Consider the following 14,258-nt stretch of genomic DNA (forward strand, 5'->3'; position numbering starts at 1 on the left):
CAGCGGGTCGTCCCTGGAGCCGGTGGTCGCCATCTGATTACAGCTAAGGTTTGTTCACATTTTCATTTACTTTCGGTCCTCAGGATAAACAAAATGTTATTAAATGTCATTGAAATAACTTCTTAGTCTGTTGAGACATGGCCCGTTATAAATTTGCTGTTACCAGGCAATGACCAAGAACTTTATTAGGGTCGGTTTAGTTGTAGCAGTGTATTAGCAACTAGCTGTTAGCACTAGCTAATGTCAACAACATAGTAGCTGGTATGTTACTGTAGTAATGTTTACGTTCAGTCATTTGGATGACTGTTAAAACCTTTCAGTCTCAAGTTTTTCCTTTACTGGATTTACTAGTTTACTGAGCCATCGCGCGCTCTCCGGCCGAGCCGGGAGCCATCGCACGCTCTCCGGCCGAGCCCGGAGCCATCGCGCGCTCTCCGGCCGAGCCCGGAGCCATCGCGCGCTCTCCGGCCGAGCCCGGGGCCATCGCGCGCTCTCCGGCCGAGCCCGGGGCCATCGCGCGCTCTCCGGCCGAGCCCGGGGCCATCGCGCGCTCTCCGGCCGAGCCCGGGGCCATCGCGCGCTCTCCGGCCGAGCCCGGGGCCATCGCGCGCTCTCCGGCCGAGCCCGGGGCCATCGCGCGCTCTCCGGCCGAGCCCGGGGCCATCGCGCGCTCTCCGGCCGAGCCCGGAGCCATCGCGCGCTCTCCGGCCGAGCCCGGAGCCATCGCGCGCTCTCCGGCCGAGCCCGGAGCCATCGCGCGCTCTCCGGCCGAGCCCGGAGCCATCGCGCGCTCTCCGGCCGAGCCCGGAGCCATCGCGCGCTCTCCGGCCGAGCCCGGAGCCATCGCGCGCTCTCCGGCCGAGCCCGGAGCCATCGCGCGCTCTCCGGCCGAGCCCGGAGCCATCGCGCGCTCTCCGGCCGAGCCCGGAGCCATCGCGCGCTCTCCGGCCGAGCCCGGAGCCATCGCGCGCTAGCTCAGTAAACTAGTAAATCCAGTAAAGGAAAAACTTGAGACTGAAAGGTTTTAACAGTCATCCAAATGACTGAACGTAAATATTGCTACAGTAACATACCAGCTACTATGTTGTTGACATTAGCTAGCTTGCCGTCCAAAATGGTGGACACCGGGGCGTCACGTGACCCTGTGACGTCAGGTGAAATACCTCAATAAGGGAGGAGCAATAGTGGAGGGGAAAAGCAGGAAAGAAGAAAAATGAATTGCTGAAGCGGAGCATGTTTATGTTCCTCACACAAAGAAAACAGTCATAGGGAAATACAGTGGTGCTTGAAAGTTTGTGAACCCTTTAGAATTTTCTATATTTCTGCATAAATATGACCTAAAACAACATCAGATTTTCACTCAAGTTCTAAAAGTAGATAAAGAGAACCCAGTTAAACAAATGAGACAAAAATATTATACTTGGTCATTTATTTATTGAGGAAAATGATCCAATATTACATATCTGTGAGTGGCAAAAGTATGTGAACCTCTAGGTATGGGCGCCGCCAGGGGGGGAAAGGTTAGAACAATGCTAGGGGCCCAGCACTGCCATGGGGCCCTTTAAGGGGCTGATAATATGCTTTTAATGATTTTAATAAGACTTTTGAAATAGCAACAATGCAATATTCCATCTGGTAAAATGAGCTAATTGAACAAGGTTGTCTATTTCTTGAGTTCTTCAACATATTGTCATTTAACCCTCCCCCTTTTGCGAAATGGTACGGTCCAGTTCTGGTAGAAGCGCGATGCGTTAAATCTGTGTGCTGATCAGTGCAACGCTACTTGCTGCTGTGTCGCGGTGCAGCAGCCAGCCAGCCAGCAGTGGAGTGCGTACAGTCTATGATCGCTAAATATGAAGAGTGGCTGTCAAAAACGTAAAGAAAGGCAGCTGAAAGCTGAGAGGGACCGGAGAGGCAGGCAACTGGTCACTCAGTTTTTCCCAAAGAAAGGTAGCTATCGCTCACATGTGTGTTCAAAATATTATCGAATGGTAAATGAACAGTATGAACGTGGTTGGATTAGCCTATCAAGAGAACACTTTTACAGTTTGTACAGTGACATTTTTTCCATTTTAATAACTGAACTGACTTGTGTGATAAACAAGATGAAATATTACGTTATGCTGGTGCTATATAATTGGTCACTACCAATTGTCCTACCACAAGAAGGCATGTGGCAAAATCGTGAATTTTCATTTGTGATTGTAAATGCACCAGAATTACTCACTGACCAGTTTTCATCTAGTCCCTGGTAGGTTAATACATAAAATGTAATAACAAAGTCACAAACTCAAGGTCCATGGGCTATCAAAAGTCAAATAATGACAATAGTGCAATTGTGACGAGGGTGGGCCAAGTTGGGGGGCCCAAAATTCTAATCTTTCATGGGGCCCAAAATTTCTGGCGGCGCCCCTGCCTCCAGGATTAGCAGTTCACTTGAAGGTGAAATTACAGTCAGGTGTTTTCAATCAATGGGATGACAATCAGGTGTGAGTGGGCACCCTGTTTTATTTAAAGAACAGGGATCTATCAAAGTCTGATCATGAATAAAGAAGATTTCTGAGGACCTCAGAAAAAGCGTCGTTGATGCTCATCAGGCTGGAAAAGGTTATAAAACCATCTCTAAAGAGTTTGGACTCCACAATATCCACAGTCAGACAGATTGTGTACAAATGGACGAAATTCAAGACCCTCCCCAGGAGTTGTCAACCAACAAAGATCACTTCAAGAGCAAGGCGTGTAATAGTCGGTGAGGTCACAAAGGAGTTTGTGTGAAGTTGGCACCCCATATGTTGAAAATTTGAATAAAAACCTTTTCATTCGTTTGTGCATCGTTTGTGCACGATTGTGCAGGCAAAATGAGCGTTTGTGCACAAACCGTCTTTAAGATATTTAACTTTTAAGAGGTTGGTGACCTTAGGTCACTCAGCACCCCATTAACATCCAAATGACTCGAAAATGGTCTGAATCGTTTGTGCACCGTTTGTGCAGGCAAAATTAACGTTTGTGCACAAACCGTTTTGATGTTATTTAACTTTTAATTTTTTGAAAGTAGGTCACGCAGCACCCCATTAACAGCCAAATGACTCGAAAATGGTCTGAATCGTTTGTGCACATTTGTGCAGGCAAAACTAATGTTTGTGGAGTTGGGAACAACGCAGCACATTATGCTAAATCAATTCCCAGTAAACATCATGCTGCAACAGGATCAGTTCACACTCAGGGGCATTGTTGCTTTTCAGCCAGGGACAAGAAAAAAAGGTCTTGGACATTATGTGGCCCTCTGTCGCCGTTCCTCTCGTAACTGGGAGGAATATGATGACCTGGCCAAAGGGGTCACAATGGCCAGAGAAAAGTCTACTATCCTTCCGCATGTCGTCATCTTTACCAAAGATTGAAAATATTTTTTATTGAGGAAAATATTTTTGCCTGGCTTGTTTATTTAGTACCGCAAGCATTGAAGGTCCATCACAAAAGGACAGCAAATGCATCCTCCACTCACAACACAAGGCCCCCCGTTTGAATTGTTGGGTTGGTTAGTTAGCCACTGTTGGGGTGGGAACTGAAGTCACTGTTGCATTTTTCGGTCATGGCATTCAGAGGCAGTTTGAATGGCCCACCCACAGCCTGCAGCTTTCTGAACGTTGCATTGCCAGACTAAACGTTTTACATGTTATAGTCTGTCTTGTTTATACCAGACTTGATACAGTCTGATCATTTCAGCCATTTTTATTGTACGTTCATGTGCCATGTGTTCACACCATGAATAAACAACACAGTTGCCAGACATTTGGCCTTATTTATTAGTTCAGACAAAGTGGTGTTTTCCTTGACAGCTTGTTTTCCAGCTTAGATCATTTCTATCAAGTGTCCTGAACAACAAATGGCACTACAACGCCATAGAATCACAAAGCACAACATATTGTGCACAATAAAATGACACAAATATATCCAGACATACATGAATAAAGCAATTCACTGAACATTCTATGACAAGAACAAGGTGACCTGCTAAACCCAAACAACTGCCAACCTCTAAACCAGTGGTTCTCAACCTTTTTTTAATAAACGCCCCCTGAACCTTGCAACGCCCCCTTGACCCCTGCCAATGCTGCGTGACCCACTTTCAAAAAATTAAAAGTTAAATAACATCAAAACGGTTTGTGCACAAACGCTCATTTTGCCTGCACAAACGTGCACAAACGATGCACAAACGATTCAGACCATTTTCGAGTCATTTGGATGTTAATGGGGTGCTGCGTGACCTAATTTCAAAAAATTAAAAGTTAAATAACATCAAAACGGTTTGTGCACAAACGTTAATTTTGCCTGCACAAACGGTGCACAAACGATTCAGACCATTTTCGAGTCATTTGGATGTTAATGGGGTGCTGAGTGACCTAAGGTCACAACCTCTTAAAAGTGAAATATCTTAAAGACGGTTTGTGCACAAACGCTCATTTTGCCTGCACAAACGTGCACAAACGATGCACAAAAGATTCAGACCATTTTCGAGTCATTTGGATGTTAATGGGGTGCTGCGTGACCTACTTTCAAAAAATTAAAAGTTAAATAACATCAAACGGTTTGTGCACAAACATTAGTTTTGCCTGCACAAACATGCACAAACGATTCAGACCATTTTCGAGTCATTTGGATGTTAATGGGGTGCTGCGTGACCTACTTTCAAAAAATTAAAAGTTAAATAACATCAAAACGGTTTGTGCACAAACATTAATTTTGCCTGCACAAATGTGCACAAACGATGCACAAACGATTCAGACCATTTTCGAGTCATTTGGATGTTAATGGGGTGCTGCGTGACCTACTTTCAAAAAATTAAAAGTTAAATAACATCAAAATGGTTTGTGCACAAACGCTCATTTTGCCTGCACAAACGTGCACAAACGATGCACAAACGATTCAGACCATTTTCGAGTCATTTGGATGTTAATGGGGTGCTGCGTGACCTACTTTCAAAAAATTAAAAGTTAAATAACATCAAACGGTTTGTGCACAAACATTAGTTTTGCCTGCACAAACGTGCACAAACGATTCAGACCATTTTCGAGTCATTTGGATGTTAATGGGGTGCTGCGTGACCTACTTTCAAAAAATTAAAAGTTAAATAACATCAAAACGGTTTGTGCACAAACATTAATTTTGCCTGCACAAATGTGCACAAACGATTCAGACCATTTTCGAGTCATTTGGATGTTAATGGGGTGCTGCGTGACCTACTTTCAAAAAATTAAAAGTTAAATAACATCAAAACGGTTTGTGCACAAACGTTAATTTTGCCTGCACAAATGTGCACAAACGATGCACAAACGATTCAGACCATTTTCGAGTCATTTGGCTGTTAATGGGGTGCTGCGTGACGTACTTTCAAAAAATTAAATGTTAAATAACATCAAACGGTTTGTGCACAAACGTTAATTTTGCCTGCACAAACGTGCACAAACGATGCACAAACGATTCAGACCATTTTCGAGTCATTTTGATGTTAATGGGGTGCTGAGTGACCTAAGGTCACCAACCTCTTAAAAGTGAAATATCTTAAAGACGGTTTGTGCACAAACGCTCATTTTGCCTGCACAATCGTGCACAAACGATGCACAAACGAATGAAAAGGTTTTTATTCAAATTTTCACCATATGGGGTGCCAACTTCACACAGGTCACAAAGGACCCCAGGGTAACTTCTAAGCAACTGAAGGCCTCTCTCACATTGGCTAATGTTACTGTTCATGAGTCCACCATCAGGAGAACACTGAACAAAAATGGTGTGCATGGCAGAGTTGCAAGGAGAAAGCCACTGCTCTCCAAAAGGAACATTGCTGCTTGTCTGCAGTTTGCTAAAGATCACGTGGACAAGCCAGAAGGCTATTGGAAAAATGTTTTGTGGATGGATGAGACCAAAATAGAACTTTTTGGTTTAAATGAGAAGCATTATGTTTGGAGAAAGGAAAACACTGCATTTCAGCATAAGAACCTTATCCCATCCGTGAAACATGGTGGTGGTAGTACCCATGGTTTGGGCCTGTTTTGCTGCATCTAGGCCAGGATGCCTTGCCATCATTGATGGAACAATGAATTCTGAATTATACCAGCGAATTCTGAAGGAAACTGTCAGGACATCTGTCCATGAACTGAGGCTACATCCACACGACAACGGCAACGAGATATTATTTAAAAAAATATCACGTCCAAAAGGGCAACGATCAGTAAAATATCAGGTCCATATGGCAACGCAACGCTTGCTGAAAATGATGCAATACACATGCCACACCTCTAGGGGCGCTGTTAGACGGTCCCTTCGGAGACACCAGAACAATAGAAGAAGTAAGGACGCATGCGCATAAACTATTATGCGCGAGACTTCATATTAGCCACAAAGTCAGGAAAATCTGTTCGTAAAATTACATTATAATGACCAAATACAATGAAAAGTATTTTTCCAGTCTCACCTGTGAAAGGTAATCCCATGTGATCTCGTTTGGACGGCAAACCTGTTGGTACAGTTAAACGCAGCTATTCTTTATTCTCCGCTTTGACCTATCCAATATGGCGGCAAGGATGACGTATGATTCTACGCAGAAGGCGGCGTCTTTAATGGTCCGGAATAAATTGAATGCTACACGTTGATGGATTAATTTGTTGTTTCTCACCTGTGAAAGGTAATCCCATGTGATCTCGTTTGGACGGTAAACCTGTTGGTACAGTTAAACGCAGCACATGAATCTTTATTCTCCGCTTTGACCTATCCAATATGGCGGCGAGGATGACATATGATTCTACGCGGAAGGCGGCGTCTTTAATGGTCCGGAATAAATTGAATGCTACACATTGATGGATTAATTTGTTGTTTCTCACCTGTGAAAGGTAATCCCATGTGATCTCGTTTGGACGGTAAACCTGTTGGTACAGTTAAATGCAGCACATGAATCTTTATTCTCCGCTTTGACTTATCCAATATGGCGGCGAGGATGACGTATGATTCTACGCGGAAGGCGGCGTCTTTAATGGTCCGGAATAAATTGAATGCTACACGTTGATGGATTAATTTGCTCTTCTACGCCCTTTTTGAGGAATGTATTGTAGGACTAAAACCAACATCTGAAGAGGTGAGATCGCTCCTTTTTTTCCCCATTTTTGCTGGCGGGATTGACTCTGCCCTAAGGGCAGAGTCTCTCTCTCTCTCTCTCTCTCTCTCTCTCTCTCACTTTGCACCATTACACAATAAATATTCACAGTGAAAATATTTTGTAAGCGCGTTTCATGAACCAAGTTATAGGATTTGTTGACAACTCGCATCGAGTTCGTTACACTTCTACCCGGCGTGAAGCACTCACAGTCATGTGGTTGTGACGTCATCATAAACAAATCCGTTCTACTCATCCAGACGACTTCACAACGGCAACGTTGCCAGATCTTTCCACTCTGGAACCCGTTCTCAAAAAGATTGCGTTTTGGGCACCCAAAATGCCGGTGCCGTGTGGACGCCAGGCCTAAACGATAAGCAATTGTATCAGAGTCACCTGAATCCGTTGCCGTGTGGACAGGGCCTGAATCTCAAGAGAAGGTGGGTCATGCAGCAAGACAACAACCCTAAGCACACAAGTCGTTCTACCAAAGAATGGTTAAAGAAGAATAAAGTTAATGTTTTGGAATGGCCAAGTCAAAGTCCTGACCGTAATCCAATCGAAATGTTGTGGAAGGAACTGAAGTGAGCAGTTCATGTGAGCAAACCCACCAACATCCCAGAGTTGAAGCTGTTCTGTATGGAGGAATGGGCTAAAATTCTTCCAAGCCAGTGTGCAGGACTGATCAATGGTTACCGGAAATGTTTAGTTGCAGTTATTGCTGCACAAGGGAGTCACACCAGATACTGAAAGCAAAGGTTCACATACTTTTGCCACTCACAGATATGTAATATTGGATCATTTTCCTCAATAAATAAATGACCAAGTATAATATGTTTGTCTCTTTTGTTTAACTGGGCTCTCTTTATCTACTTTTAGGACTTGTGTGAAAATCTGATGATGTTTTAGGTCATCTCATCTCATCTCATCTCATTATCTCTAGCCGCTTTATCCTGTTCTACAGGGTCGCAGGCAAGCTGAAACCTATCCCAGCTGACTAAGGACGAAAGGCGGGGTACACCCTGGACAAGTCGCCAGGTCATCACAGGGCCATACAGTAAATATAGCATATATATTTACTCTATGAGGCAGTAGCCACAAAAATGAAGCGTAATACAAAATGAACAATTTAAAAATTACAGACGTAAAAAATATACCAAGTGTCTGTACTTTATATTATTCTATTCTTACCTCTTACAGTTTTCAAAACTGAAACCTCCGAAACGAGGCTGACATACACATGCTGTCGCCATGACTGAAACTCTTATTTCCTGGAAATGGCCCAGCGCTAGAGCTTAGTGGAACACATTTTCCCTCTGTAATAAGCATAAACATGTCTGAAAGTGATTTTTTTCGAATGGTGAACCGAATTGCATGCACACATTGATTACCCGGATAGCTTTCTTTCATCTCAGAAATATTGCTAAGATAAGAAATTTAATGTTACTACATGACATGGAAAAACTAGTTCATGCAATCGTTACCTCCAGGTTGGATTATTGTAATGCCTTACTGTCTGGATGTTCCAATAAGTGCATAAACAAGATCCAGTTAGTTCAAAATGCAGCAGCAAGAGTCCTTACTAGAACTAGAAAATATGACCACATCACCCCTGTCTTATCCACACTGCATTGGCTCCCAATCAAATTTCGTATTGATTATAAAATGCTACTATTGACCTTTAAAGCACTGAATGGCCTCACACCACAGTACCTGAGTGAACTTCTGTTCCTCTATGACCCGCCACGCCTACTTAGATCAAAAGGTGCAGGCTATCTGCTGGTACCTCGTATAGTGAAGGCTACATCAGGGGGCAGAGCCTTTTCTTACAAAGCCCTACATTTATGGAACAGCCTTCCAAGTAGTGGTCGGGAATCAGACACAGTCTGAGCGTTTAAGTCTAGGCTGAAAACATATCTGTTTAGTCAAGCCTTTTGTTAATGGTGTTTATGAGGTAAAGGTGTAGATCTGGACGGTCCTCAGACGTAGAGTGTTTTGGTAAACTGGGATGTATGGATGCTGTCAGTCCCCACTCACTTGCTCACTCGAGTTTGTTGACGGTGTAGTGGCTGCTGCTTTATGTCCCGGGGCTCCCTCATGCCTGTGTTACCTTCTGGCTCTCCCCTTTTAGTTATGCTGTCATAGTTAGTTGCTGGAGTCCCTGCTTGTACTCAGTGCAATATGTATACTGTTCCTACTTATTCAGGTGACATTGGGCATACCTAACAACCTGTGTTTTCTCTCTCTTCTCCCCCTCCCCCCCCCAAATCTGTCCCTCTGAGTTACATGTCAGTCCTGGGATCGAGATGCTGACCTCTTCTGCTCCTCAGACCTGCCTGATCCATCCTGGTGCCCTGTGTCTGGTTGGAGTCTCATCACATCGCTCCTGTGGAGGCTGGCCCCATGTGGACAGTTGGGGGTCACGCCTGGAGGACGCTCTGGACTCTTGCAGTGGTGCTTTTGTGGCTGGGGACTGCAGTTGACTTGCTGACTTTGGGACTACAGTTGTCATGGGCGGTTTTGCACTCGGGTTTCTGTCGGTGGGGGGTTTGTGGCATCAACAAGGCTGGCTTTGTGTTAGGACTGTTGATGTTGTGGTCATGTTGTCTGTTGTTGCCCATGTGAGGATGGGTCCCCTTTTGGGTCTGGTTCCTCTCGAGGTTTCTTCCTCGTGTCGTCTAGGGGGGGTTTCCTTGCCGCCATTGCCACAGGCGTGCTCACTGGGGATGAAATTGGCTTGTATTGTGGGTCCTTCAAATTCTGTAAAGCTGCTTTGTGACAATGTTTATTGTTAAAAGCGCTATACAAATAAACTTGACTTGACATACACTCATCGGCCATTTTAATCGGAACATGTGTATGCGCAATGCGCGACTGTTACCCTCTTACATTCTTACAACACAATGACGTATTGGCTAGTGCCTCTATATGAGGCAGTAGCCACAACAAAAACTATTTTGACCTTTTTGGTGACCTTGACTGGATGACCCTCAAAATGTATTTGAGACCAATACCCATCTATCCTGAAAGTTTCATGAAGATTGATCCAGCCATTTTCCCATAATATCGTTAACCAAAAAACAAAGAAACCTGACCGAAAACAATACCTCGCCCCCTGGTGGACTCCGTCCTGGGCGAGGTAACAACAACTTTAATTTATAGAGCGCCTTTCACCAAGCACTACAGAAGTATAGCACTACAGATAGAGAAACAAATCAACCAAAAGAAAATATAACAGCTAGGAGACACAGAAAAAGAAAAGAAAATGACAAATTACAGAAGCATAAAGATAAGAATTAGCTCAAAGCATGGAAAAGATGGAACAATCAGTGATCAGGAGAGGAGCGACTGGAGAGAGAGAAGAGAGAAGATTTGAGATGAGATAGATTTGGGAAGAGATGTACTATAACAAAGACACTGGAAGAGAGAATTCCCCAGCTTGGGGGCTGTGACCCTAAATGCCCTGGAACCCATGGTGGATAGTTTAAAAGTTGACAGCCTTTCGATTTCATCAGAACGGTAAAATTTAGTTCCCTCTGAAATTTGGTCATCGTGATATATGTTTATTTCTGTAATATTTGAAAAAAAGACACACCAGTCTGTGGCTGGGAAGGTTATTTAATTTGAGGGGGACTCCCTAGAACAGTGATTCTCAACCGGGGGTCCGCGGATCCCTAGTGGTCCGTGGTGTAATTGCAAGGGGTCCGTGAAAATAAAATATCTTTAAAAAAAATAAACATTTTGTTCAAATGTGACTGAGACCTTTATCTAGCTAAACTACAGAGTTGTATAATATATAAAATATAAGATATATAAAATATTTGCAGGAAGCTGATGTGGTAAAACTCATTAACTTGCAAGATTCCGGTTGGCGCTCAAAATTAAGCTAATGTTACAAACCTCACTACACCACACCCAAGTGACACAAAAACAGAAGTGAGGATGCTTTGCTTTGATAACACACTATCTGCCTCTACAGATAAAACCAAGACTTAATTACATAATTATTATATTATTGCTTAATTATATATTATATTAATTGAGATTTCATACTTATGTTTGTTTTTGTTCTTGACGAGTGCATAAAAAATCTGTTTCATTACATTCATATTTCTGAAAGCGACTATATAAAAGTTCTGTTTTGTTACATAATGTTCAGAAGATGAAATCTGTTTCATGACATTCATATTTCTGAAAGCTACTATATAAAAGTTCTGTTTTGTTACATAATGTTCAGAAGATGCTGCATAAAATTTATGCAGATAGGATATTTATGCCATAAATATCCTGTTTTGTTACATATTTCTGGAAACTATGCTGTTGTGTTGTGAATAGAGTGAATAAATGCCATAATGCAATTTAAAATGCAGTTTCTGCTGTTTCTATCAAATTGCACCCTAGCCTCCAGATCGGGTGGGGGTTGCCTGGGCCCACCCATCCTAAGTGTGACGCAACACGAGGGCCTTTGACGCAACACGAGGGCCTCGCAGAGCTTTGAAGTCGCGTTAGCCAGACTAGGGTGGGGGGGTCCTCAGGGTCGATCAAAAATATGCAGGGGGTCCAGGACCCCAAAAAAGGTTGAGAACCACTGCCCTAGAAAATGTGCATGAAATCACTCGCTTCGCACAGTCAAGCAGACAGAAGAAGTCCATATACGCATGTGCAGGTTCACCTTTCAGCATCGTCTTCTTCTTCCAAGTTTCCAAGTTTATTTGTACAGCGCTTTTAACAATAAATATTGTCGCAAAGCAGCTTTACAGAATTTGAACGACTTAAAACATGAGCTAATTCTTCTCTTGGGTTTTATGTCAGCTGGCATCCAGTATTGCATTACTGCCATCTACAGGTTTTCCTTTGACCGTGCACTGACAGTTACATCATTCCATCGCGAAACGAACAGCTGATCACACCAAAGTGCTCGCTGACTGCCGATATTTATGTTTGGTCCTACGTTTCCTTTCCTTCACAACGTAACGTCTTTTCTTCTGACTTTCCATTACTGTTGTCGGTCTTCCAGATTTCATTTGCATCCTCCATTTTTCTTTCCTGTTTCAAATTTGTATCCCACAGTGCCTTGCGCGAACGGGGAAAGCCCATCACGTGATGCATGATGTAGTTATCTTGAATTGGGTCATGGTGAAACAAGAAATAATAGTGAAGAATTTAGGGCCACATGGTCCTAAATTCATTAATTGTTTTATTTAAAAAATAAAAATAAATAAAATAAATTGGAAGTCTGTGATTCGAATTCAGTAGCTTTCAGGCCACTAAACAAAAATAACTGGGTGTCAGGGAGAATTCTTTTTATGACCTAAACCTGAAAAATCTGAAAGTCAGTCTAGCTTTAAATTTGGGAACGGACAACACACTAGAAGATAAAGATCTGAGCCTGTGAATGGGAGAGTAGGGTTGAATTAATTCCATTAGATTTTGAGGAGTGCTGCCATGGAGTGCTTTAAATGTAAACAGAATAATTTTTGAAGAAGAAGGAGCCTTTATTTGTCACATATACATTCATTCTTTCTCTCCATTTAACCCATTTGAAGCAGTGAACACTGAAGGGCCTTTTCCACTACCCTTTTTCAGCTCACTTCAGCCCAACACGGCTCGCGTTTTGACTACCTCAGAGCAGCACGACTGAGCTCACTTCAGCCTTACTCAGCACCCAAAACTCGCACGGTTTTGGAGTGGGGCTGAAGTGAGCCCAACCGAGCCGAGTGGGGATAGGGGCATGAGGAGACACTCCCCTGTGCACTGATTGGTGAGGAGGAGTGTCCTCACATGCCCACACACGGCCCGCGAGCATGCTGGGATCTGTAAACACCGTAAACCCGGAAGAAGAAGAAGAAGAAGAAGGTGCCTTATGCACCTCGCCTCATCTATATGCTCTTGCCAGTATCTGTTGGCGTTGTCGGGGACAACAAGCCACAGCACCAAGACCAGCAACGCTAACGACTCCATGTCCTCCATGTTTACTGTTTACTATCCGGGTCGTGAGACTACCGCTTAAAAGGTCACTGTTGTCACTGTTTGCGCCACCTAACGACATCACGTGACGTCCACCCACTTTCGCTAACTCCACCCAATGTGTCCACCCATTTCCAGCCAGCACGGTTCAGCGCGGTTGTAGTCGAAATGCAACCCCAACAGCCCCACTCAGCTCGACTCAGCCCAACTCGGCACCGCACGGCTCAGCCCAACTCAGCCGCGTTGGTAGTGGAAAAGCCCCAATACATACCCAGTGTAGTGAGCAGCTGTGCTACAGTGCTCAGGGAGCAGTTAGGGGTTTGGTGTCTTGCTCAAGGGCACCGCAGCCATGGATGTAGTAGATTAAAGTGCTGTTCATTCATTCCTGCTGCTGGTCCTGAAAATCAAACTAGAACCTTTTGGTCCCAAAGCTGCTTCTCTAACCTTTAGGCCATGGCATGCTCCCGGGCATAAATTTTAAATCTTTTAGATGCCTAGTCTGGGTGAACTTGCCCCCACCATAGCCTTTCATTCCTATTCTCGGCTGACAGGAATAGAAGCTGATGGCGTTTTCAGCTTTGGTATGCTCATTCACCCTGAGGATCGCCGTGGGTGTAAAAGTGTGGTAATTTGAATTGATAATTGCATGGTTTGAATTATGAATTCATCTTTGTGGGGGTCTCCAAAAAAAAGAGAAATGGGTAGTGGATGCGGCAAGTAAGTATATAAATAAAAATAGCCTAACAGGTGCACTCTCCGTGAGTGAGAGACTAAGTGATTTGTTAGACTATACTTGCAGACACACAGAGTGGTCTTTATTTATTTTATTTTTATTTATTTTTTATTGAGCATATTGTTTTTACTATTTTGTATAGCCTACACCTTAAACAGAGAGAGAATGCATTCTACTAGTACTGAAACATGTCAGGGCTGACCACAGTGTCAACACCAGTAGTGGCCTTTTTTTTTTTTCGGTGGAATGGTAACCAATAGTCTCTAACTCATTGATCTTTTTCTTGGAAACTTAACCAACGAATGAAACCAAGTTCAAGTGGTACTTCTGAAAGGATTAATGTGTGTCTGTTAATGTTCTCAAGCTCTCAAACGGATAGTTTGTGCACATAGTGGTGCTGCATTCACGAGAGTA

This window comes from Neoarius graeffei, chromosome 3 (genome assembly GCF_027579695.1).
Source record: "Neoarius graeffei isolate fNeoGra1 chromosome 3, fNeoGra1.pri, whole genome shotgun sequence".
NCBI lineage: Eukaryota > Metazoa > Chordata > Actinopteri > Siluriformes > Ariidae > Neoarius > Neoarius graeffei.